The sequence below is a fragment of the Leptonychotes weddellii genome, chromosome 4 (genome assembly GCF_054177405.1).
Source record: "Leptonychotes weddellii isolate Sample4059 chromosome 4, ASM5417740v2, whole genome shotgun sequence".
Classification (NCBI taxonomy): Eukaryota; Metazoa; Chordata; class Mammalia; order Carnivora; family Phocidae; genus Leptonychotes; species Leptonychotes weddellii.
In genome coordinates, this window is record NC_138372.1 from 133,823,575 (window position 1) to 133,849,057 (window position 25,483).

The 25,483-nt window shown below is 47.3% G+C and overlaps 1 long non-coding RNA gene across 1 annotated transcript in view; it reads left to right on the forward strand.

Annotated features, from left to right (window-relative positions):
• The first annotated feature begins 3,819 nt into the window (after nt 1-3,819).
• Nucleotides 3,820-25,483, forward strand: part of LOC145720942 (uncharacterized) — a 46,999-nt gene continuing 25,335 nt past the window's right edge. The window contains exon 1 of the long non-coding RNA XR_014144300.1: nt 3,820-4,084. This is a non-coding gene — a long non-coding RNA (uncharacterized LOC145720942). The remainder of the gene's footprint in view (nt 4,085-25,483) is intronic.

A 25,483-nucleotide genomic window follows, 5' to 3' on the forward strand; every position in this document is an offset into this window, starting at 1 on the left:
GATAACTTGACCTTGGACTTCCAGCTTCAAAATGGTGTGAAAGCAAGTTTCTGTTGGTTAAGCCATCTGGTCTGCGGTTCTTTGTTATGGAAGCCCCAGCAAACCAACACAGCCTGTGTATATAAATATATATCAGAATTGAGCATCTGTGTATGATAAAAATGCCATTTCAAATCTCTGAGACAACTCTCTAACAGGAAAACCATAAAGCTTGATCCTAATCTCATTTTAATACCAAAATAAATTGTAAGAAATAAGAAATTCAAATATTAGAAGTGAACCATAAAATACTAAATACGGGTAAATATTTTTATTGTCTTGAAGTGCGGAAGGTATGATGTCAAAAGGAAACTATAATGGAGTATTTCATAGATTAAAAAACATGCAGTTAAAAAAAGAAACCACCTGGCATGTTAAGAGTAATAAAGTTGAAACACAAATAACAAACCGGGAAATACGTTTGCAACATATATAACACTGAGTTAATATCTCTAATGTGCACAGGACATTTACAAATTAATTTTTAAAAGGCAAGGCCTTTAAAAAGTGAGCAAAGGATATAAATAGCAGTTCACAAAAGATAAAAAGCAAATGAGAAATAAATATATGAAAATACATTAATTCTCACTCATCATTAAAAGAATGTCCATCAAAACAATAAAGATAGTTTGTATTTTGTTGACAGATGAGTGGCAATTACAAAGATTGACAGGATAACAATCCTTGATTAGATGAGTCTTTGGCAAATATTTTCTTTTGCCCTGTGGCTTGTGTTTTTATTCTCTTGACAGTGTCTTTCACAGAGCAGTTTTTAATTTTAGTGAAGTCCAGTTTGTCAGTTAGCTCTTTGGTGTTGTACCTAAAAAGTCATCCCCACACCCAAGGTCACCTTGTTGTTTTCCTGTGTTATCTTCTAAGAATTTTATAGTTTTGGGCGCCTGGGTGGCTCAGTTGGTTAAGCGACTGCCTTCAGCTCAGGTCATGATCCTGGAGTCCCGGGATCGAGTCCCACATCGGGCTCCCTGCTCAGCAGGGGGTCTGCTTCTCCCTCTGCCCTCTTCCCTCTCGTGCTCTCTGTCTCTCATTCTCTCTCTCTCAAATAAATAAGTAAAATCTTTAAAAAAAAAAAAAGAATTTTATAGTTTTGCATTTGACATTTAGGTCTATGATCCATTTTGTTGTGAAGAAAGATCTGTGTGTCCAGATTATTATTATTATTTTGTATATGGATGTCCCGTTGTTCCAACACCATTTGTTGAAAAGACTACCTTTTCTCCATTGTATTGCTCCTCACAGTCTCTTGTTAAGTAATCCATCCCCTCACCCTTTATTTGAGGTGCATCTTTTATCACGTGTCAGGTTCTTTGTAGAAGGTACATTTCTGAATTTTTAATTTTGCTCTGTTAATGTGTTTGCCCATAACTTGCATATACTTGCTTTTTTAATTTAATAAGTGTTAAAATCAAGAAACACCAGTCCCCAATTATTACTGTTTTTTTTTCACTGTAAATGTATTGCTTTTCCCTGGCCTGTTGATTTTTCCAAATTAGTGAGGTTTCACCAAAGAAGTCCCTTTAGAATTTTGAATGTAAGTAACGAAGCCATAAATTAATTTGGGGAAGATTGACACGTTTGTTTCTCGTTTCTAGGAATCTGGTGGGTCTCTCAGCCATATTGTTTTGCTCATTAATCAAACCAAACCAAACCAAAGGGCAAGGAGCTGGGAAGTGAACTCAGCTGAAAGGAGGGCACCACACCACAACAGGCATTCCCTAACTCTGGTTTACCTAAGGAAGTGGCCAGAAATTGTGGGGATCACAGGCGCACTCCCTGAGGAAATTTACCAACCAGAAACATTATGGGGGCCTGGACATCGTTTTTAAGTTTTTATCCCAGGACAGATTTACCCAAGGGGAAGTGAGATTCCTTCGTGTGCATGAAGGGGTGTGGAAGAGCTAGCTGGAACTGGCATTGGGTTGTTCTGCATCTGACCTTCCTCAGGGAGGAGGGGCCATGTGCAGCGTGGAATGCACACGGGAGGTGGGGGTGCAGATCTGGGTTTGAGTTCTGACAGCTCTGTGATCTTGGGCCCTTTCTTAATTCTCTGATCCTCATCTGAAATGTGGATAATGATACTCACCTGACAGGGTGCTTGTTTGTGTTAAATGAGATAAGGACATAAAGTATGTGTATAGGCCCAGCACATGGTAACACTCAAGAAACGGTGGCGGGGCGCCTGGGTGGCTCAGTCGCTTAAGTGGCTGCCTTCGGCTCCGGTCATGATCCCGGGGTCCTGGGATCGAGCCCCGCATCAGGCTCCCTGCTCAGCGGAGAGCCTGCTTCTCCCTCTCCCTCTGCCTGCCACTCTGCCTACTTGTGCTATCTATCTGTCAAATAAATAAATAAAATCTTTAAAAAAAAAAAAGAAATGGTGGCAATCAGGAATAATAATACAATTACTGGGGGGTTTTGGTGGGGGAGGGGATTAAAAGAAGTAATGGGATAAAGAGTTATCACAATCCCTGGCACATACTTGTACCAGTACATAAATACCCTAGTATGTTAGTACATACTAATTAACACTCTGTTACTGTTGTCACTGCATTGTTATTGTTTGTGTAGCATTCAAGCATTCCACACGGGATCTCAAACCACTTGCGTGCAAAGGCATTCGTCATGAGCCATGGGCAGGTGCCCCGAGGCTGTCCGTCCCTGCCTGCCTGTGTAGTGTTGCCCAGAGGAACCCAGGTGAACTTGGTCTACGTGCCTGGGCTCCACTCGAAGAGCTGAGTCTCCGGACTAGGACCTGCCTTCTCTGACCACAGTGATGTGGGATCCCCCGTGGCTCCACCAGCCATAGGCCTTCCTTACCCTGTGAGCTCCAACCCACTAAAAAGTAGGGTGGGAGGTCAGGGGCTCGAGGTTCCAGTCCCCACCACTTTTTCCCCGAGCTGTGGTACATGAAGCAAATCAGGTTACTTACCAAAGTATCCTTTTTCCTCATCTGTACGGTCAGGTCAATATAACTTAATCCTGGCTCCCTCTCAGGGCTGAATGAGGATGGAATGAGAGAAAGGAGAGATGACCTCAGGCGCACAGTAGGCCTCCAACTAGGGTCACCTGATAAAATACAGGACACCCAGTTACATGTGAATTTTAGACAAACAACAACGAATTTTTTTAGTGTAAGTATATCCCAAATATTCATAGGGCATACTTACACTAAAAAAATGATTGGCCATTTATCTGAAATTCAAATTTAACTGGGAATCCCATGCTCTGATTTGCTAAATCTGGCACCCTGACCCCTAACAGATGTCGGTTCCTTCCTCTTCTTACCATCTGTAAGCATGATTTTGTAATAACCTTGGCCACCTCCCAGGTCACTGTGAGGATCTCATTAATTCCCATGAATGGATTCAACCAACAAAGGCTCGTTGGGCTGGTACGGAAGGTTCATGAAGGCAGAGGACTATAGATTAACCAGGTTTCTGGCTTGGGCATTATGAAATGCCCTGAAAAAGGTTAAGTGCAGTTCAAACATGAGCTGTTGAGGGCCATTCATTTTTTGCAGGCCTCCCTTTAAACCGAGAACTCAAAGAATGGCATTTGATCTCTTTCAGAAACTTAATGTGGTATCTGTCACCGCCCCTTCCCCCCACCCCCGGCCCCCCACGGTTCCCTAGGAAGCCTGTCAGTGCAGAGGAAGGGCACGGTCACATGCGGATCAGGGGAAAAGATGGGATTAGCACCTCCAGGCTCTCAAAGCCGGCCCCTCCAGCAACCCCTCCCTAACTCTGCTCACACCTGTCCATGAGTCAGCACTTTATTCTAGGCTCCCTGAAGGCATGAGCCCTCCCGCCTGCCCCATGGTAGAGATTGCTTTCTGAGGTCTTCAGACGATAAAGTGAAGGAGCAGACGGTTGCCCTGGGCCACACCTTCAGATGTCCCCTGGGTGCTGTGTCGGCTACATCCCCTGAACAGGGACAGGGACAGCAGAGCCCATGCCTCACCATGTGGCCAGGTCGCTGTGGGGTAGGTAAAGTGATGACCCACCTACTGGAGTCAGAGGACAGGGAGCAGGTAAGTGCAGCGAACTTTCCTCCTGCCTTTTTGGGGGTGCTTGTGGTGGGGGTAAGGCAAAGCTATCAGTCATGTTAGGGAGGGTAAGAGTGTACCAAGCTGAAAGGTTCGTATAAACTTATACCGGCTCAGGTGACTTACAGGTGCAGCAGCTCTCACCCAACGGGAGAACAGAAGCCCCGTAGACCTGGGTTGAGCTCTTGTGCATACACCCGAACCTCAGATTAGCGCTTCTTTTTGCCCAGTTCCCTCTGCAAATTAGGTACAAGGAACTGCCAAACTCACAGGGTTGCTGTGAGACATAAAGAAAAGATGCAACCAAAATGCCTTAGTCTGGCACCTCATGTTAAAAAGACAAGGAAAAGCAACTCAGAATTTGAGTTTAAGTGGGTTCGCCTGAGTCAGCTGAAAAGATTTCCATGATACCTTGCTTTCTGCGGGTGGATGGCAGGTTCTTCCCCTCCCTCCCGCTGCCTCCCGGAAAGGGCGCACACGTGTGTGTCTGTGTGGAATGTGGAGGGGTGATGATCTCACTGCAAAACCACGTAATCTTTATAAACTGAAAACCTGTCCCTTCAGAATACCAACCAGGAGGCACACCTGAAAGACAATGCCAAAGGAATTTTGTCACACCCAGGATGGACCATTGAAGAATGTAACGATGTCTCTGTCCTTAGTCCGGGTCGGTTTGCATCTGTGTGATGCAGGGACTAAATGGTAAATACTGCTCACCAATATATAGTTTCTACACTCACCAATATATAGACATGAAGAAAGGTATGCTGAGATACTGATATGAGGGATCTTAGAGGTGGAAAGAAGGAAGGTAACACCTATTGGGTGCAACTGGGTGCTAGGTGCTCTGCAAATACCATTTCATTTAATCTTCAGAAGAATATATCATAAACAGGTCTTATCAGTTTATAGAAATGGGCGTCCAGGGGTTAAGCAGCAATGTCGCATAATGTGTAAGTGGGAAGCCCGCATTCACACCCACTAAGTTGATAGCACACTCTCCCACTGAATCCAGGGCACCCTCAGCACTCTTCCAAATACAGTGGGCGGCTACTTACCTGCAGGGTGGGCATGGGGAACAAGCTGGCGGGCCATCCCAGCACTATTCAAGCTGCCTTCCAATGGGCCATTACAAGCTCTTTTTGCCAGCTCAGTTGAATCTTAGGACCCAGCTCCCCCTGCAGAATACTGGTGCTGGACTCAGATAGGCAGCACCAGGTGTATAACAGACCTCCTGTGAAGGTTTATCTTTGATTTGGGGCATTTTGTTTTATTAGCAATGCATACTTTCAAGTCGATCATTGCCCTCTCCTCTGTTAAAACATGAGTACTGGGGCCCCTGGGTGGCTCAGTCAGTTAAGCTCTGCCTTCAGCTCAGGTCATGATCTCAGGGTCCTGGGATGGGGAGTCTGCTTCTCCCTCTGCCCCTCCCCCCACTCATGCTCTCTCTCGCTCTCTCAAATAAATAAATAAAATCTTAAAAAAATAAATTACAAAAACAAAAAATGTGAGTACCTTTGGGATTAGGTGACACCTGTACTTTACTGTGAATTTATACTCTGGCTCACTCTTTTCTTTGTCCAGAGGGATAGGCTAGGCTTTTCCAACTCTGTGGGATATTGGTTAAACCCCGAGGCTGAGAATAATAGGTGATCTCCCACCCCTATGACTTTCACCTCTACCAACACACATGTATTTTTTTTTTTTAGAAAAAAAATTTTTAAAGATTTTATTTATGTATTTGACAGAGAGAGGCACAGCGAGAGAGGGAACACAAGCAGGGGGAGTGGGAGAGGGAGAAGCAGGCTTCCTGAGGAGCAGGGAGCCCGATGCGGGGCTCGATCCCAGGACCCTGAGATCATCACCTGAGCCGAAGGCAGACGCTTAATGACTGAGCCACCCAGGTGCCCCCCAACACACATGTATTTTTTTATTTTTTATTTTTTTTATTCTTATGTTAATCCCCATACATTACATCATTAGTTTTAGATGAAGTGTTCCATGATTCATTGTTAACACACATGTATTTTTAAGAGAGGTGCCAGGCCATCCATGAAGAGCTTGCTCAGAAGTATCCAAACTGGTTCTGCAACTTCTGGTCTTGGCACATCACCCATGTCCAGTCTAGCCTGGATCTAAGAAAAGGCTAAAGATTGCTGAGAGAGTCAAGAATTTCTTTATTCAGAAAGAAGGCAGGCCACTCGATAGGGCTCCATTAAACTGTTTCTCGGAAGTGGCATACACTTCTAAAATTTGTTGGGGCCAGGGCTGGGATGTTTACATGGCCAGGTGTCAGGTCACCTTGGAAGGTAGCCAGGCTTGAGCGTCTTGAAAGTACCCCACCCAAGATTTCTGCCTGCTCAGGAGGGGAGACCCCAGCAGAAAGCATCTCTGTGAGCTATGTGAAGAAGCAGGAGTTGAGGAACTTTTGTAGAAAGTTAGCTGGATTGGGTATCACCCATGTTGCCTGGATCAGAAAATGGCACTGGAGATCCCCAGCTGGGGATCTTCAAAGAGCCTGCTAACATACAAAAGGAAGGAAACTTCCAAATTTATTCTATGAGGCCAGTATCACCCTGATACTTAAACCAGATAAAGACACCACCAAAAAAAGAGAATTGTAAGAGAACTACAGGCCAATATCTCTCATGAATATCCATGCAAAAATCCTCAACAATGTATTAGCCGAACGAATCCAACAATACATCAAAAAAAATCACACACCACAATCAAGTGGGATTAATTCCCGGGATGCAAGAGGGGTTCAATATTCACAAAACAATACCGCGTGATAATTTCAATAGATACAGAAAAAGCATTTGACAAAATACAACATCCATTTGTGATAAAAATCCTCAACAAGGTAGGTCTAGAGGAAATATACTTAACATAATAAAGGCCTTATATGAAAAACCCATAGCCAGCAGCATCCTCAGTGGTGAAAAAGTGAAAGCTTTTCCCTTAAGGTGAGGAACAAGATAAGGATGTCCACTCTGACCACTTTTATTCAATATAGTATGGGAAATCCTAGTCACAGCGATTAGACAACATAAAGAAACAAAAGGCATCCAAATTGGTAAGGAAGAAGTGAAACTCTATTTGCAAATGACATGATACCATATATAGAAAACCCTAAAGACTCCACCAAAAACTACTAGAACTGGTAAATGAATTCAGTAAAGTCACAGGATACATAATCAGTGTGCAGAAATCTGTTGCATTCTTATACATTAATAATGAAGCAGCAGAAAGTGAAATTAAGAAAACAATCCCATTTACAATTGCACCAAAACAACAAAATACCTAAGAATAAACTCAACCAAAGAGGTGAAAGACCTGTACTCTAAAAACTATAAAACTGGCTCCGTAGCTCAGGGGTTAGAGCACTGGTCTCGTAAAAACTATAAAACACGGATAAAAGAAATTAAAGATGACACAAAGAAATGGAAAAACATTCCATGCACATGGGTTAGAAGAATAAATCTTGTTAAAATGTTGATACTATCCAAAGCAATCTACACATTTAATGCAATACCTACCAAAATACCAATGGCATTTTTCACAGAACTAGAACAATCCTAAAATTTGTATGGAACTACAAAAGACCTCAAATGGCTAAAGCAATGTTGAAAAAGAAAAGCATCAGCCATCAGAAAGGATGAATCCCCACCATTTGCATCGACATGGATAGAACTGGAGAGTATTATGCTAAGTGAAATAAGTCAAACAGAGAGAGACAATTATCATATGGTTTCCCTCATGTGTGGAATATAAGGAATAGCGTAGAGGACCACAGGGGAAGGGAGGGGAAATTGAATGGGAAGAAATCAGAGAGGGAGAAAAACCATGAGAAACTCTGGACTCTGGGAAACAAACTGAGGGTTGCAGAAGGGAGGGGGTGGGGGATGGGGTAACTGGGTGATGGGTATTAAGAAGGGCATGTGATGTGATGAGCACTGGGTGTTAAACGCAACTAATGAATCGTTGAACACTACATCAAAAACTAAGGATGTATTATACAGTGGCTAACTGAACATAATAAAAAAATACAGAAAAAAAGGTATCACAATTTCTGGTTTCAAGTTACATCACAAAGTGGTAGTAATTAAAACAGTATAGTACTGGCATAAAAATAGACACATATATCAATAGAATAGAACAGAAAACCCAGAAATAAACCCACAATTATTTGGTCAATTAATCTTCAAAAAGGAGGAATGAATATACAACAGGAAAAAGTCTCTTCAACAAATGCTGTTGGGAAAACTGGACAGCCACGTGCAAAAGAATGACACTGGACCATTTTCTTTTACCATACACAAAAATAAACTGGAAATGAATTAAAGAGCCGAATGTGAGACCCGCAACCATAAAAATCCTTGAAGTGAGCACAGGTGGTCATTTCTCTATCAGCCATAGCAACATTTTTCTAGATATGTCTCTTGAAGCAAGAGAAATAAAAGCAAAAATAAGCTATTGAAACTACATCAAAATAAAAAGTTTCTGCATGGCAAAGGAAGCAATCAATAAAACTAAAAGGCAACCCACTGAATGGGAGAAGATATTTGCAAATGACATCTCTGATAAAGGGTTAATATCCAAAATATATAAAGAACCAATACAACTCAATACCCCAAAGACAAATAATCCAATTAAAAATGGGCAGAGGACATGAACAGACATTTCTCCAAGGAAGACATCCAGATGGCCAACAGACACATGAAAAGATGCTCAATATCACTCATCATCAGGGAAATACAAATCAAAACTACAACGAGAGGGGCGCCTGGGTGGCTCAGTCGGTTAAGCGTCTGCCTTCGGCTCGGGTCATGATCCCAGAGTCCTGGGATTGAGCCCCACATCGGGCTACCTGCTCAGCAGGATGCCTGCTTCTCCCTCTCCCACTCCCCCTGCTTGTGTTCCCTCTCTCGCTGTGTCTCTCTCTGCCAAATAAATAAATAAAATCTTTAAAAAAAAAAACAAACAAAACTACAACGAGATATCACTCACACCTGTCAGAATGGTTACAATCAAAAACACAAGAAACAAGTGTTGGTGAGGATGTGGAGAGAAAGGAACCCTCATGCACGGTTGGTAGGAATGCAAACTGGTGCAGCTACTGTGGAAGACAGTATAAAGTTTCCTCAAAAAGTTAAAAATAGGGGCGCCTGGGTGGCTCAGTCATTAAGCGTCTGCTTTCGGCTCAGGTCATGATCCCAGGGTCCTGGGATCGAGCCCTGCATCGGGTTCCCTGCTCAGTGGGAAGCCTGCTGCTCCCTCTCCCACTCCCTCTGCTCGTGTTCCCTCTCTCACTGTGTCTCTCTCTGTCAAATAAATAAATAAAATCTTAAAAAAAAAAAGTTAAAAATAGAACTACCCTACAATCCAGTAATCACACTACTGGATATTTACCCCCAAAATACAAAAAATAATTCAAAGGGATACATGCACCCCTATGTTTATTGCAGCATTATTTACAATAGCCAAACTAGGGAAGCAGCCCGAGTGTCCATCACAGATGAATGGATAAAGAAGATATGGTAAATATATACAATGGAATATTATTCAGCAATAAAAAAGAATGAAATCTTGCCATTTGCAATGACGTGGATGGAGCTAGAGAGTATAATCCTAAACAAAATAAGTGAGTCAGAGAAAGACAAATACCATATGATCTCACTCCTATGTGGAACTTAAGAAACAAAACAAATGAGCAAAGGGAAAAAAGAGAGAGAGACAAACCAAGAAACAGACTCTTAACTATAGAGAACCAACTTCTGGTTACCATAGGGGAGGGGATGGGGGTGTGGGGGGAATAGAGGGTGGGAACTAAAGAGTACACTTATCATGATGAAAAAAAAATTAAAAAAAGAAAAAATACTGCAGAGGAAAAAAAATTATAGGGTTGTGTCTGATTGGCAGAATCTGAGACACATGCCTTCATCTGTTGCAAGAAAGGCTGGAATTTGATTTGAGTTTTACATTGTAGAGGTGGGATGCACAGGGCTGAAATTATCCCAAACATAGCAAGGGCATTTAACATGAGCTGAGATGTCAGTAAACATGGCTGATGTCTGTGGTATAGGAAGTTATAGAGTCACGACATTCGGCAGCCAGAGTATAGTTTCCAAATGAAACACAAGACGCCCAAATGTGGCATGCCACTTTCTTCTACCAAAAAATTATTCCTTGTTTATCTGACATTCACATTTAACTGAGCATCCTGTTTTTTTTTTTTTTTTGCTGAATCTGGCCAGAGAGGAGTAGAAATCGCATTAGCTAATTAAAAGGACACTTTGCCCTTTTGCTTCTCATTTCTCCTCCCTGCCCTAAACCCAGAGAGCCCTGAAGCAGGTGGTGAATGTGGATGGAGGAGGAGAAATGCTCAGAGAAGAGAAAAAGAAGAGACGGTGACTCACCTCATGGCAGGTGTCTGCATCTGGGTCAGGCATGGGGGTCGAAGGTCGGGTGGGAGATGAAGGTGAAAGAATAAGCTGGCTGAGACCTGCAAGGTCTCACTGAGATTGGCCTGGCACTTTTAAGATCTGAAAATAAAGATCATCAGTTAATATCTGAAAATGACCAAAATGTTTTAGGAGCTTCCTCAGATACGGTCCCAGGTGGGGAAGAGGGAACCAAGAGCACAGATTCGAAAGTGAAGGGTGGAAAGAAAAGTGAAGGTGATGCCCACCTGCTCAATGAGTTGGGCCTAGTCAACAGCCCAGTTCTGATCCCTTTGCCCAATCACTGCTCTCTCTCTGCCGAATTGCACTTGATTCTGGGAAGAGTGACACCCACATCTCACCAGGCTGTAATTTGACCGGATTGCTTTCCTTCCTGTGCCAAGAAAGAGGACAGGGCACCACAGTGAGAGGACAGGGTGAGGGCAGAAGTTGCAGAGGGGACCTCAGAACAAGGAGGACCCTGTGTGGACCTGATCTCTCAGGACCTGACTACCTCGTGAGACAGGAGCCCAAATCCTACCCTCAAAAGGGAAAATATGGTGAAGTTGCAGGTTTATGTGCCTGCATTTTCTGGACAGGGCCTGTGAAAATTTCCCAAAGCAGGGATCTCGCCAGAATTCCATGTGACCACAGAAGCATTGGCTACAGGGAACTACTTAGGACATTTCTCTACACCTGGGTTTTCTTGACTTAAGCAGATGTGAGGGGCTTCTGTCTGACTCACCCTTAGCTTGACCTATTTTTGAAAAGCTTTCTTTACAAAAAGCTGGAGATGAGTGCTGAGAATTATACATTTATAATCCCAGTATAGACACGATTATCTAACCCTCTCATTTTAGCTGCTCCCTATCCTGCTGGTGGTAAGTGGATGCTGACCGAAAGTTGGGGAGAGTCTAATGGCCCGAGCTATCTGCTCTAGCAGTAATTACCAGGAAGGTGGGGGTGAGGTAGGAGATAGGGAGTGGGGGAAGGATACGCCAGGTGCCGGAGCAGCAGGCTAGGGGAGGCTGCGAGGGCTCCAGAGATTCATTTGGAATTCTGCCTCTGCTTCATGGTGCCCCAGGAACCGCTTAAGGGTGAGTGGGCCCCCAGTGTGGTATTAGCACAGCAGGGTGTTGGCTTGGTAAAGTGGGAAGAGCTGGGACTTCGGATTCAGACCTGGGTTTGGGTTTCTTTCTGCCATTTTACTTGCCATGTGATGTGGGCTTTCACTCCATCTTCTAGAACCTGTTTCCTCGCCTAACAAATGGGTATAGGGATCTACCTTCCATGCCTCTCAGATTTCATGGAAGAGTAAAAAAATAGTACCTGTGAAATGGTGTTTTGTACTGCTCTATGTTATAGAGTGCTCTACAAAATTTACTGAAAGCATTTGAAGAGCTTTAAATGGGGTTTCTGAAAATGTGCCTTTTTCGTGGGTAGAAGGGAAAGGGGAGTCTGAGTTAATTCTCAGTGATGGCTGATGCCAACATGGTTTGGACCGGTCCTGGGACCCTCCAGTCGGCCCAGACTCTCTCCGACCCGACTCCCCGTCAGGGTTTTAGTGTGGGAGCCCAGTGGGTCCCACGTCACTCTGGGTAATAACTAGAACTGCCACTAGTAATACTGAGAGTTGCTGGTCTAGTGCTCCTGAGAAAGTCTCTATTTCCCTCTCGGTGCCCCCAGACCGGGAGGAGGGAGCACTCTGGCACTGGCGGGAAGGTCGTAAAGCCGACAGCACCTCGCGGGGTCCTGCCACAGCCGCCTGCCGGCTGCCTCGGCAGTCACTGAACGTGGAAACTTCAGGAGATGTGGGTGGTGGCCTCGGGTTAGGCTCGGATGACGTGCTTGTTCCTGCTGCTGAGAGCGGCTACCTACAAGGGCACGTGTGAGCCTTTTCTGATGCAGAGGAGCAGGGTTGTTTATTCTCTCCTAAAGTTCCCTTAGGCTCCATCTTTGTGGTATGGTGGCTGAGTCAGGTGGTTTGACTCTAGCTCGTTTCCTTGGAGATCATACTGGTTCCCGTCGGGACCCCAGGCAGGGGTGGAGCTGGCCTCCTCTGCATCTGTTCTCAATGCCCGGTGCTGGCAGAATGCCGGGATATACAGAATACACAGGCCCTGGAGGGCGCAGGTGAGGAGGGGGAAGGGGAGGCCCAGCTTCAGCCAGAAGTCTCAGACACACTTCCTGTTGGGCTCTGCTACCCGTCCCAGCTGTGGCCAGCCTGGACCTGCAGATGAGCTGTTCTGGGGTGGGTGGGAAATGGGGAAGTCAGCTGCGCTGAGAAGCAGGACCAGAGCAAGGTGCATTCACGGACAAAAGCATCGCTCTACGGACTTCGGAGAGTCGTCCAGGATGGATAAGCACCTTCGCTGGTGTCCAACATGCAAAACTGTAAAGCTGTTCTTATCTTTGTCCTTTGCCATGAACATTAGCTGAAAATACCCCTGGCACATGGACAGTATGAACACAGTGTAATGGTTATTTAAATACGCAAGTTTTAGATCCAGACTGCTTGGATTCAAATCCTAACTTTATCCCTTACTTGCTGGGTGACTTTGGGCAAGTAATGTAACCTGTCTGTGCCTCAGTTTTCTCCTAAGGAAAATGGGGCTTATCACAGTATCAGCCTCATGGGGTTGTTGCGAAGGAGGAAAAATCAGTTAATACATGTAAAATGCTTAGAATAGGGACTGCGGGCACAAGATAAAGACTCAAGATAAAGACTCAAGAAGTGTGAGCTATTTTGGTTTTGTGTCGTTATCTCAAGAGTAGCACATTTCCCTTTTTTTTTGGCGCGCCTGGTTCTGATGGAAAAGAAGTTTCAACCTGTGTGTCAAATTCACTCACTTGGTTGTAGCTACCTGGATAGCTGTGTTGAGAAGGAATCTGAGGCTGCATCCTATCTCAGCAAGGGGGAATTATAAACATCCCATTAGCAAGGTCCTCCATGAGTGAGGAAATAGGGAGTGGTGGCCTGGGTGCCAGATAGTTTCCTGTTCTGTGACTTCTCTTACTTCAAGTTTTTTTCCCTACCTCTGTCTCAGTCCTTCCAGCCTTTGCTTCTGCAAAGCATCCTTGTTCTTGGATGGGTTTTCCTGCCAATAGGAAGGAATCTGGAGTCCATTCCAAATAGGAACCTTCCAAGATTATTTTCTTTGGAGACAGCAAAGTCCAGGTGGCATGGTATTGAGGATGCTTCTAGCCCATTGGGGCATCTGTAGGTACCTCTGTGTGCAGAACAAGAGTGTTCTTAGAGAAACCAGGAAGCTCTTCACCAATTAGTCTTCTGTGATCCCCATGGTTCTGGAATCCAAACACTAATGATTAACATAGGAACTTCCTCATGGCCTTGCCTTGACAATCATTGATTCGTTAATCCATGCAGAACCTTGTGCTGAGTTATGTCTATTTCCATTGTGATGTGATCATCTGGTGCCTCTCTGTTTTCACCTTTGTTTGCAAATGTGCCTTTCTGTCAGTTTTCATGAGCTGCGCTGTCTTTTTTTTTTTTTTTTTAAAGATTTTATTTATTTATTTGTGAGAGAGAGAATGAGAGACAGAGAGCACGAGAGGGAGGAGGGTCAGAGGGAGAAGCAGACTCCCCGCTGAGCAGGGAGCCCGATGCGGGACTCGATCCCGGGACTCCAGGATCATGACCTGAGCCGAAGGCAGTCGCTTAACCAACTGAGCCACCCAGGCGCCCCTTCCACACCTAATTCTTGTCCAAGTGTACTTCCATCTGTTGTCTTGTTTAATCCTCAAAAGAGGTGGAAAGAAGGGGGGTTGTTAAGCGTCTGAGATGTAGGAGGCTCAGGAGGTTGGGGCGGAATGAGGACTGTCTTGGCCTCCTCCCTTGCCCTGCACTGCCCATTGCCTCCTCTCGGGTTGTTCAGACAGAGCCCTGCGGCCAAGAAGATCAGCAGATATTCTGCAGCATCAGGTATCTGGTAATGCCGGGGTGGTGCAAGGAGCATAACCAGTTTTGGAGGTGGCCTGTTCTGGAGTTTACTGCAACAGGGTGATTACATGAGGTCACTGCCTGCCTGATGAAGCCAGCTTATATGTGGGAAAGCACGAGTTTGCCAGAGCGCGCAGTCTCCTAGGCCCAACGTGTTTTGACTCATCTAAAGCAAGCCCAGAGTTGTGACCTCACCCTGAAGTTTGGGGTAAATTACATGCAGTCAATCTCTGTGTTAACATTGAAAAGCCATTCTTTCAGGGCCCTTTCCATGGTATCTTCCCTGGGTTAGACCATTTCTGTGGGGCTGTCCGCTCGGCAGGAGCCTTCATTCTCTAAAGCGGGGAGCGCTGTGAGCGTGGGCCTCCTCTGACCAGCTTTGTCCCCATAGGGCCCGAAGGCTTTCTGGGGTGCAGCTGGGATCTGGAGAGCTTTGTGTTTTTCCTGAAGAGCACATCTGTGCTTACAAGTATACTTGTATATAATTTGTCAAGTAATCGCTACTATTTTATGGAGGCCCATGTGTTTTTTCTTTTAGGTCACCTTTAGAAAGGATCATTTAAAATGCCCATTCTTTCCTCATCTGGAAGGCTGCCATAATTTGTAGGCAGCTCTTTCGGACGGTCACTCCATGCCTTTGGGCCCTCCCCACGCAGCTGGACTGCAGCTCTGTGGGGCCAGGCCTGCTCGGGCCTGTTCACAGCTGCATTTTGGTACCTACGCTGGTGCTCGGCCTATGGTTGGCGTTTGGTAAGCGTTGAATGAATAATAAAAATGAATCCTATGAGGCCACTCACTGTATGCATTTCCTGTGGTTCCTGTAGCAAATCACCAGAAACTGGGTGGCTTCACATAGCAGAAATGTGTTCTATCCCACTTCTGGGGGCTGGGAGGGCTACGTGAGTCTCACTGGGCCACAATCAAGGTGTCAGCAGGGCCCCACTCCCTCTGGAGGCTTGAGGGGAGAATTTGCTCCTTATTTCTTCAAGACTCTGGCAGCTGCTGCATTCCTCGGCTTGTGGCCACATTATTCCAGTCTCTGTCTCTGTGGTCACCTCGCCTTCTCTTCTGTGTGGGTCAAATGTCCCTCTCCCTCCCTCTTATAAGGATCCATGTGATTGCATTTGGGGTCCGCCAGGAAATCCGGGATAATCTGCCCATCTCAAGATCCTTAATCACACCTGCAAACTTCCTCCCCTCACCCACCCTTTTTTTTTTTTTTTAAAGATTTTATTGATTTATTTGACAGAGAGAGACGCAGTGAGAGAAGGAACACAAGCAGGGGGAGTGGGAGAGGGAGAAGCAGGTTCCCGGCTGAGCAGGGAGCCCGATGCGGGGCTGGATCCCAGGACCCTGGGATCATGACCTGAGCTGGAGGCAGACGCTTAACGACTGAGCCACCCAGGTGTCCCCCCCACCCACCCTTTTTTGTATAAGGTAGCACCCATGGGTTCTAGGATTAGGAAGTAGAAATGTTTTGGGGGCCATTGTTCAGCCTACCACACTCACAAAGGGGAGAGAAGCATGGAGAAGTTTGGGCAGTTCCGCATTGAGGTGTCTGATGGCAGGGAGGGGGACATGCTCCTAAAGGCTGCTAATTCAGACAAAGGGCCAACAGAGGAGTCTGGTTCGTGGAAAGCCTCATGCACATAGTTTTAGGGACCTATATTACTACGGAAAAGGTGTGAACAGGGAAAACTACTTTTTTCACTCTGAGAGTCTGAGCTTTCAGCAGACCTACACTGGCCCTCCCAGCACACCTTCCCCGACTTGACCCTCCTGCGGCAATGGCACGTTTCTGCAGAAGCAGGAGAGGAAACCCTTCCCACAGGCCACGCTCAGGAGGGCCCTGGTCCTAGGGCTCCCTGGGGGGTTCCCATGGGGGACGCATCTCTTCCTGGTACCCATAGGGGGTCACTCTTCCTCCTGGCCACAACCCCAAGGCTCCTCAGTGCCATGGCTGAGTTGGTGAGGGGAGGGTGGGTGGAAGAAGCAGATGAAGAGAGTGGTTAATAATTGGGGAAGCCCAGATAAAGAAAGGTCAGATAAGGAGGACCCTACCTCAGGCTGGCTGGCTAAACCCGGAGAGTTTTGCTTTACGTGCTCTTTGGGACCTGCAGAGGCTGTTGCCTGCCACCCTCTCTCCCCAGACAGATTGTGAAAAAGACAGACTGGGAGAAACTAGAAGGGGGCTGGTTGCCGGAATTTAGCAGGTTTGTCTGTGCTCACCCCACTCTACATCACCCTCCTACCGGATGTCCCTGCCCCCTAGTGGTTCTGAGTAATTCTCCAACCTATTGTTCTAGGGACCCACAACATTGGGATCTACTAGTCTCCATTCTCCAGATTTTCTCTAAAATTGCCTTCATCTTACTGTTGCTTTGCCAGACCTCCCAGAGTGAACCCCCAAGTAAAGGTGGGAAGGAGGCAGAGCATCACTCCAGGATCGCTCTGCTCAGGTCCCTTCTAGCACCCAGCCACAGGGAGCTGGAGGGAGGGATAAGGTGGGCAAAGACTCACATTTTCCTTCCTGCAGGGCTCCGCTGTCCTCCGCCTGGATGGGCCACCCTCTCTGGGAGCCTGGGGGCTTTGCCCCTGATGAGCCCAGGGCAAAGTCTCCATCCATCTTTTTACATCACTGCCTTTTATCTGCTTTATCCCCCGGGGGCACCAAGAGCCACTGTGGGAGGCAGGCAGAGTCCCGAGAGGAGAATCAGGTGAACTCAGGCAGACTTCTGCTCTGGATGCTTGAGTTCTTGCAGACAGGTTCTGGGCCTCGTTTGCTGTTCCAAAATGGGACAGCGTGAGCCAGGCTGATCGCCGAGAGCTTCCCAGTGGTACTACCCAGCCTCCCTGGGGTTAGGATTGGCTCCAGGACCCAGTCTGGATCTTGGAGTCCAGGTTTTCTTCCGTCCGTATCTGTAGCCTTCTTTGAAGAGGAGGGGGGAGCCCGTTTCGTGGCACAGGGTTCTGTGTCTGTCTGAATTTGTAGCCATGGTGTTAATTCGTTCCAGGACCGGCCTAGACCTGGTATTTTCAAGCAGGGGGACCAGGCTCTCTGGGTGCACTCAGTGGGGCCAGGCCGGGTGGTGGAGCTGAGGAAGGAGGCATGGTGAGAAGCTGCCCGCATCCTCCCTTTCTGCACAGCCTTGCTGGGTGGATCTGCCAGGGAGAAAAGCCTGAAGGGATAGGCCAGGAAGTGGCTACTGTAACAAAAGCCCACGGAATGGGGGCATTTAAACGAAAGAAAGTGGTTTCTCACAGTTCCTGAGGCCTGCAAGTCTGGGACGGCAGTGCCCACACACGGTCAGGTTGCGGTAAGGGCCGCCTTCCTGGCTCACAGACGGTCTCCTTTTCTCTGGGTCCTCACATGGTGCAGAGAGATCATCTCTTCTGCCTGTCTCTTCCTCGAAGAGCACTGATCCCATTCATGGGGGCTCCACCCTCATGACCTCATCTAAACCTAAACACCTCCCCCAGGCCCCACCTCCAAGCAGGGGGCCGGGGGCGGGGAGGGGGGGACACAGAGCACTGTTCTTGGGGGATAGTGACGTCAGCATCACTCCTGTTGCCCACGGAGCCAGCAACCTGCTGGCAAGTCTGGGCGTGGACAAGAGGATGGGTACGAGGTGGGTACTTCCACCCCCCAACCCCTTCCTTGGGGATAAGCTTGCCTGGACAAAGAGTCTCCCACTTTACACAGGACACATTCATTACATCCATTCTCTCTCCATCGGCCTGAAATCTCCTGAGCGCACCCTGGGTGCTGTGTCCTGCAGAAGTAAGAGGTGAAGGTCAGACCTGGAGCCTGCCCTCTCTGTGCTTTTCCCCATAGGGAAGACCAGCCGGTGAGCCTGGTGTGGGGGGGTCCAGCAAGAGAAGCCTGTACAAGATTTAGACTTGACATCTCAATATTTTTGATGTGCCAGATTCCTTCTTACCTCCAGGTCTTGACATGTGCTGTTTCCTCTGCCCGAATTACTCTTTCTCCTTCACCTGGTGAGCTCCTACCTTCCTTTCAGGTGCGCACGAAAATCTTCCCTGAGGCCCTTTCCCTCATTTTTTCAGTTCCTTTTGACATCTCAAAGCTTTGTTTCCTTTCCTCTCCCTCCTGCAGGGCCGTGACTTGTCAGTTGTGTTCCTTGCGGTACCCCAGTGCCTGGCACCTTGTAAGTGCTCAGTAAATATCGCTTGGACCATTGAAGAAACCTGTTGCCTAGAAGAGGCACTGGTTACTTTTATTAGAAAGGAATCAGGGACGGCTTTCTGGAGAAGGGGATGAGTAAGCAGGGGTTTAAGGAAGGAGTTTGCTGGGTTGCAGTGGGAACAGCATGCGCAAAGGCCCAGTGAAGTTGTTGGGATGTAGAGTGAAGAGGGAATGGGTGAGATGATGGTGCAGCAGAGGCCTGGCTCCTGGAAGGCCCAGAAGGTCTATTCAGAAGCTGGGGGACATGGATAAGAAGGGGGAGAATGTGATTGCTGTGTGCGGTGGATTGAAGGCTCCCAGACCGGGGCCAGGAGGTTATATCGTGGCACACCAGGAGAGACACAATGAGGTCTGAACCCGAGCAGTAGCTGTGAGGATGGGGAGGATGAATGCATTTGAGATTTTAGGCTGGAGTGCCAGGGCTCGATGACTAATTTGATGTGGTAGAAGGAGGAGTGGAGAGTAGTAGATGAGTCCCCTAATTCAAACCACAAACATGAGAAGAAGAACAACTTTGAAGAAGTCAGACGAGAAGATCTAGATCGGTTCTCCTTTAAACACGTTCAGTTTGAGGATCCCTTGGGACTTTAGGGAGCAAACAGTTTTCTATTAGGGTCTAGAGCTCAAGACATAATTCAGAGCAGGAGGTATAGGCTTGGGTTCCTGGACATTTGTGTGAAAGTTGAGATCATAAAGATGAACAAGACTGCTGGAGAGAGGGTGTGGAGTAGAACCAGAAGAAGTCTGGACATACAGCCCTCAGGGAAGTAAAAATTCAAGGGGCCTTCAGAAAGGGGACCCGGGAGAGGACACCAAGAAAGAGTGGCAGAAGAGGGGGATAAACAGCAGAGGGAGTGTCATGGAAACTTCTGCAAGGACTCTGGATTGTCTAAGCAACACAAGTCCCTCTATCCTCCTTGACATAAGCACGTGGGCCTTCCTGCTCCAGAGACTGGATCATGATGGTGGAAGCCAGGAGTGGTAACCACATTCCCCTCATCAGTGATTAGCTTAGGAATCAACATGTGATCCATTCTGACCAATGAAACGTGAGTGGAAGAGTTCTAAAGGGTTTCTGGAAAAACTTTTATATCCTTAAGACAGAAGCAAGGATGAGATGGTTCTCTTTTACCTTTGAACTTTGTTGAGTCTGCAGGTGATACCTGGCACAGTTGCAGTTCTCTTATGACCATAAGGAAAAGCAGTCTAGGGATCAAGTCAACACACCAAAGCTGACAGAGAGGAGAAATAGAAAGAATTGGGGTCTTTGATGACATTGGTCTACTTGTAGCAACCATCCCTGGATTCTACTCCTCCACTGAGCCCTTTCCTACGTGATTATAATGAAATGTATTTTTGCTTTAGCCGGTTTGGATCAGGTTTTCTGTTACCTTCTATTAGAGTAGCCAAGGAAAGAAAATTTTTCAGCAGAGTCACACTCCTCAGAAATTCCGTTATGAAAAAAATCTAATAGTGTTGATTGATTTGACAATATGGTGGTCACAGGGCACATTCAGTAGAGAGATGGGCTAGAAGGCTGACTGAAGAGACTGAGGGTGAATGTGATGTGCGGAAGTAAAGACCAGAAGTGCAGACAATTCTTTTAAGAAGCTTGGTTGAGAAAGGATAATGGAAAAACACCTAGTCAGAAGACCTTGATGTTCAGTCAGTTAACTGACTTTGCTGTGCTAACAAACAGACACCAAATCTCAGTGGCTCAACATACACAAGTTTTATATTTTGTTTTTGTTTTCTCACTCGGATGCAGTCCTCTGAGGATCAGACGGCTCCTTTATAGCGATGACTCAGGGATCTGGGTTGTTTTGTATTGTGGTTATGTCATCTCAGTGTGAGACCTTCACCGTCACCATGGCAAGTGAAGGGGGAGCTAAGGAAACTTGCAGAGGTTCTTCCCTGCCTTATCCTCCTAGTGACACTTGGCACTTTGGCTCTGAGTCCATTGGCCAGACTGGTCACAGACTGGACCGTCAAATATATCTAGTTCTTAAATCCCTGGAACCTCTGATGGTCACCTTATGTGGCAAAAAAAAAAAGGACGTTGCTATCACCCAGACGAGATTAAGTTAAATTTAATCCAGATGTGGTTAAGGATCTCAAGATGGAAAGGTTATCCTGGATTATCCTAGTGGGTCCTAAATGCAATCACACGTATTCTTAGAGAGACAGAGAAAGACTGAATACAGGGAAAAGAGGGGGTGCCTGGCTGGCTCAGTTGGTAGAGCATGCAACGCTTGATCTCAGGGTCATGAGTTCAAGGCCCGCTTTGGGTGTGGTGTCTACTTTAAAAAAAATTAATTAAAAAAAACAGAAGAGGAGAAGGCAATATGACCACAGGTACAGATACTGGAGTGATGTGGCCACAAGCCAAGGAATGCCCCTAGCCACCAGAAGTTGGAGGAGGCAAAGAACGTATTCTTCCCTTCCCGAGAGCCTCTGGAGGGTGTGTGACCCTCCCAATTCCTTAATTTCAGCCTAGAGATACTGATTTCAGACTTCCGGCTTCCAGAACTGTGAGAGAATAAATTTTTGTCGTTTGTAGTGAGCCAATTTATGGTAATTTGTTATGGGGGCCACAGGGAACTGATACACCAGGTTTCGGGGGCTGGCCCAGGAACACCTCAGTCTGCAGTCCTCTGACCTTTCCCAACTGGGAGGTTAAGAAGGGGTTCCTATGGGCCCCTGTGCCCATGGCAGGACTGGAGGAAGAAGCTGAGCTGCACTGGTGTTGGACTGAAAGAAGAGCTGTAGGAAATGGTCTAGAGACACCCAGGAATCCTTGTTATGCACCTGCCATGTGGCAGACCTGCTGGGAATGCAGCTATAATAAGACTTGGAAGTGGGTGTGGATGGATTCCTGTTGTCCAGGCTGAGGCTGCTCTGTCCCGAGGCTGGGCTGCGGGCTGGAGCTGTTGGAGCACAGGACTTCCCAGGCCCATCCTGCTGACCTTGCTAAGCAGTCAGGCGCCTGGGCCGGAAGGGACTGACATCTGAAATGTCCTCCACCCCGAAGCAGAGGTGAGGAGGGTGCTGGTCCCAAGGACACATGTTTGGCGCAGGTTTCTCCAGGAGTCAGGACCAGGGTGGTCGAGTCCTGCCGGACCTGCAAGGAAGTTCATGGGGTGAAGTGTGGAGCTGCCGAACCCTGGGGGACCTGGGAGGCCTGCAGCCCAGTCCAGAGGGCTGCCAGCCACAGGAGCTTACAGCAGCTCTCTCCAGGGGCAGAGGTAGGGCTCAATGGGAACTGTGGTTTGCAGGCCCTTTTGTGCCTGGTTGGCCCGAAGGAAGGGATGGATGTCCCTGGAGGACAGAGGGGCCTCCGGCCTTTCTACTGCTGGTGGGACTCTGGGCAACCCTGACCTTGGGCCTGAGGGCTTCTGGACCTCGGTTTTCATGTGACACTCCACCCGGGCAATGGGGACGTATGTGAGGCCATCCCTGGGCACACTGAACCAAAGAGCAGTACCTGCCTGACTCGCTGAGTCAGCTGATAGGGGGCCATGGCATCTTTTCTTCAACTTTATGGAAGAGACAGAGTTCAGGGAAGAGGGAGTGGTCCTGTCAAGTCAGGGAGAGAATGACCTAGGGAAGTTAGCTAGGAATGGGAGCTGGGGATGCTGGTCAGCACCCGGCAACCAGAACATTCCAGCATTTCCTGAAAAGAGGATGACCCACCTCAGAGGGAGAAGTCAGTATTCCATTCATTTTTTTGAGGGGGCAGGGCACTTTGGGAATCTGACATGGTGAAGACGGTGGCAGCTTCTGTCGCTGTCTCTCTCCTCTCTCCATTTCTCTGTCTTCCCTTCCCATCTCAGGTCCTGGCTGCTCTTTTCTCTCTCCATCCCTTGTTTTGTCTCTGTACGTCTCCTTGACTCTTCCTGGATCTCTGTCTGTCCACTGCTGGTGTCTGCCTCTGTGACACACCCCCCCCCACGCCCCCACCCACACCCTGGCTCGATCCGCATCTCTTCAGCTGAAGGGCCAGGATGTGACAGGAAGCACCTGTGTTCTGACTTGGCCCAAGCACATTTCTTTTCCCCTCATTTATACTTCCTCATTCATCCTTTCCTTTATGAATACTTGCTCACAATGTCATCTGTGACTTTCTGGGTCCCCTCACATATCTTCATCTGTTTCTATCAGCAAACAGCCAGACATCTTCCTGGTGTCCCCCAATCCCCAACCCTTTGGCCTGCCTGGACCAGCCCGGCAGAGAAGTCTCAGCTCCCTGGGGCCCAGGTTAGGTCAGGAGCCTGCTGCAGGGTAGGCTGCAAGCAGGCACGTCCAGAGAGGTCTGGCTCCTCACCTTGACTCTTGAGAAGCCACTCAAGTAGGAGGAAGAGAATACAGCCTCCCCTCAGCTCTTAGCCTCCTGGGGCTGCTCCCCCAGGACAGCAGAAGAGCACCTACGTGAAGGCTGCAGAGCTTCACATTAGCATATGACTTAGAGCTGGGATACCAGACCTCTGGTGACCTCTGGCAAGTCACATAATCCCTTGGAGCCTCAGTATTTTTAATCTGGAAAATGGGTATTTTATTATCACAGGTGCCTTCATGTATAAAGTCACTTAATTCTTTTTTTGTTTTTGTTTTGTTTTTATTATTAACATATAATGTATTATTTGTTTCAGAGGTACAGGTCTGTGATTCAACAGTCTTACACAATTCACAGTGCTCATCGTAGTACATACCCTCCCCAATGTCCATCACCCAGCCACCTCATCCCTCCCACCCAACTCCACTCCAGCCACCCTCAGTTTGTTTCCTGAGATTAAGAGTCTCTTATGGTTTCTCTCCCTCTCTGGTTTCATCTTGTTTCATTTTTCCCTCCCTTCCCCTATGATCCTGTCTTGTTTCTCAAATTCCTCATATCAGTGAGATCATATGATAATTGTCTTTCTCTGATTGTAAAGTCACTTAATTCTACCACAACCTTATGGTATGTACTATCATTATCTCTGCTTCACAGGCGAGAAAATGGAAGTACAGAGAGGTTAAGCTACTTGTCTAAGGTTGCACAGCTGGTGAGGAGCTGAGCTGGGATTCACACCCAGCAGTCTGGTCCTGACCTCACACCTTGATGAGTGAGTGTTTTCCTGATGGCCTGGGAAACACTCTTCCTTTCCTACACTTCAATGGCCTGGGAGAACACTGGTGGTGCCCCTCTCTTGGGAGCCCTAACGAACTCTATATGCAGGCCTGGCTCTGTGGACAAATGCCCAGGGAGAGGTGACCCAGTCTGCAGAAGTGATTGTCCAACGCCTGAGGGCGTGTGGCCATCTCCACCTTGGCCTTGTGAGGGATGTGGGGGGGTCACTGGGAGGAAGGCAGGGGCTGCTCCATGCCTTCAGTAACCAGCTGTGTTTTTCAGCAAGATTTCTTCAGGCTTTGTCATCACAATACATTTATTTTTGGAGAATTACTATTCCTAGCTTGGCCCACCAGGCCTCTTATTTGTCAGCCACATTCCTTCTGGTTTCTGTGTAAGTGTGTTGTGAATCAGCTCTGCTGCTGCTAACTTAGCATCTCTTCTAAAAACAGCATTTGTGTGGGAAGCACAGTACATTCAGTCACTTCAACAAACATGATTTCTGTGTACGGGACACCGCGGTGGTTGCTCAGGGACATCAAAGATGAGATCAGTGTGGCCTTTGCCCTCAAGAATCTTACAGTCCACTCGCAACAACATAACGTGCACGGGGTCCCAATAATGGCATGTGGATGTTGTATAGGCATGGCCTCCAAAGTCACGGCAGGACATCGGACAGAGCTCTCAGGGAAGCTTCCACAGAGGAGGCAGTACATAAACAAGTCACGGTGCAGAGATCCCAAGACACTGTCACTTATACAGGTCAATCTGAAGATGTAATTTTATTTCTCTCTCCTACAACAGTGCAGATGTAGGTGGCAGTCTAGGCTGGAGGGACAGCTCAGCTCCACAAGTTCATTCAGGGACCCAGTTCTGCTCTATCCCATTGCTTTGCTCCACTGTCCTGTTGGGTATTGTCTTCAACTATGTGGTTAAAGCTTGGTCGTTCATTGCCACGTGAATGTTCCAGCTTGTGGGAAGGGCAAAGAGAGGATGGAAGAACACGCAACAGATGCTTTGAAGCATAGACCCAGAAGTAGCTCACATATCCTGGTGGCCACAACGCGGTCATTTGGTCGCATCTAGTTACAAAGGATGCTGGGAAATGTAGTCTATAGCCAGGTAGACAGCCCAAAGTGTAATGTGGAAGAAAGGGACAATAGGAGGATAATCTCTATCACAATGGCGTGGGCCTTGGCATATAGATAGGATATGTTGGGTAGAAATTAGAGGGGGGTGGTATTCCAGGCAGAGAAGATGGCAGGAGTGTGGGAAGGTGCAGGATGGATATGGGACAAGTGAGTAGCAAGCATAACTGGAGTGTGGGGTTTAGGTAGAAGAGGTGGTGGCCCACCTGTGGGTGGAGCTGGGGCAGGTTCATCCCTTTAACAGGCTGCTCAGTCTTCCCATAGAAGGTGACCCCTGTCCCCTGCTATCCAAAAACGAATCTTCTTTGATCAACCACACAGGATGTGTGCACTTTTGGCCCGACTCAGGAAATTTAATCTTGAACTGATAGTGATCTAGATCCTATCAATGGGGCACCTGGGTGGCTCAGTCAGTTAAGTGTCTGACTCTTGATTTTGGCTCAGGTCATGATCTCAGGGTCGTGAGATGGGCGCGGCTCCATGCTTGGTGGAGTCGGCTTAAGACTCTCTCTCCCTCT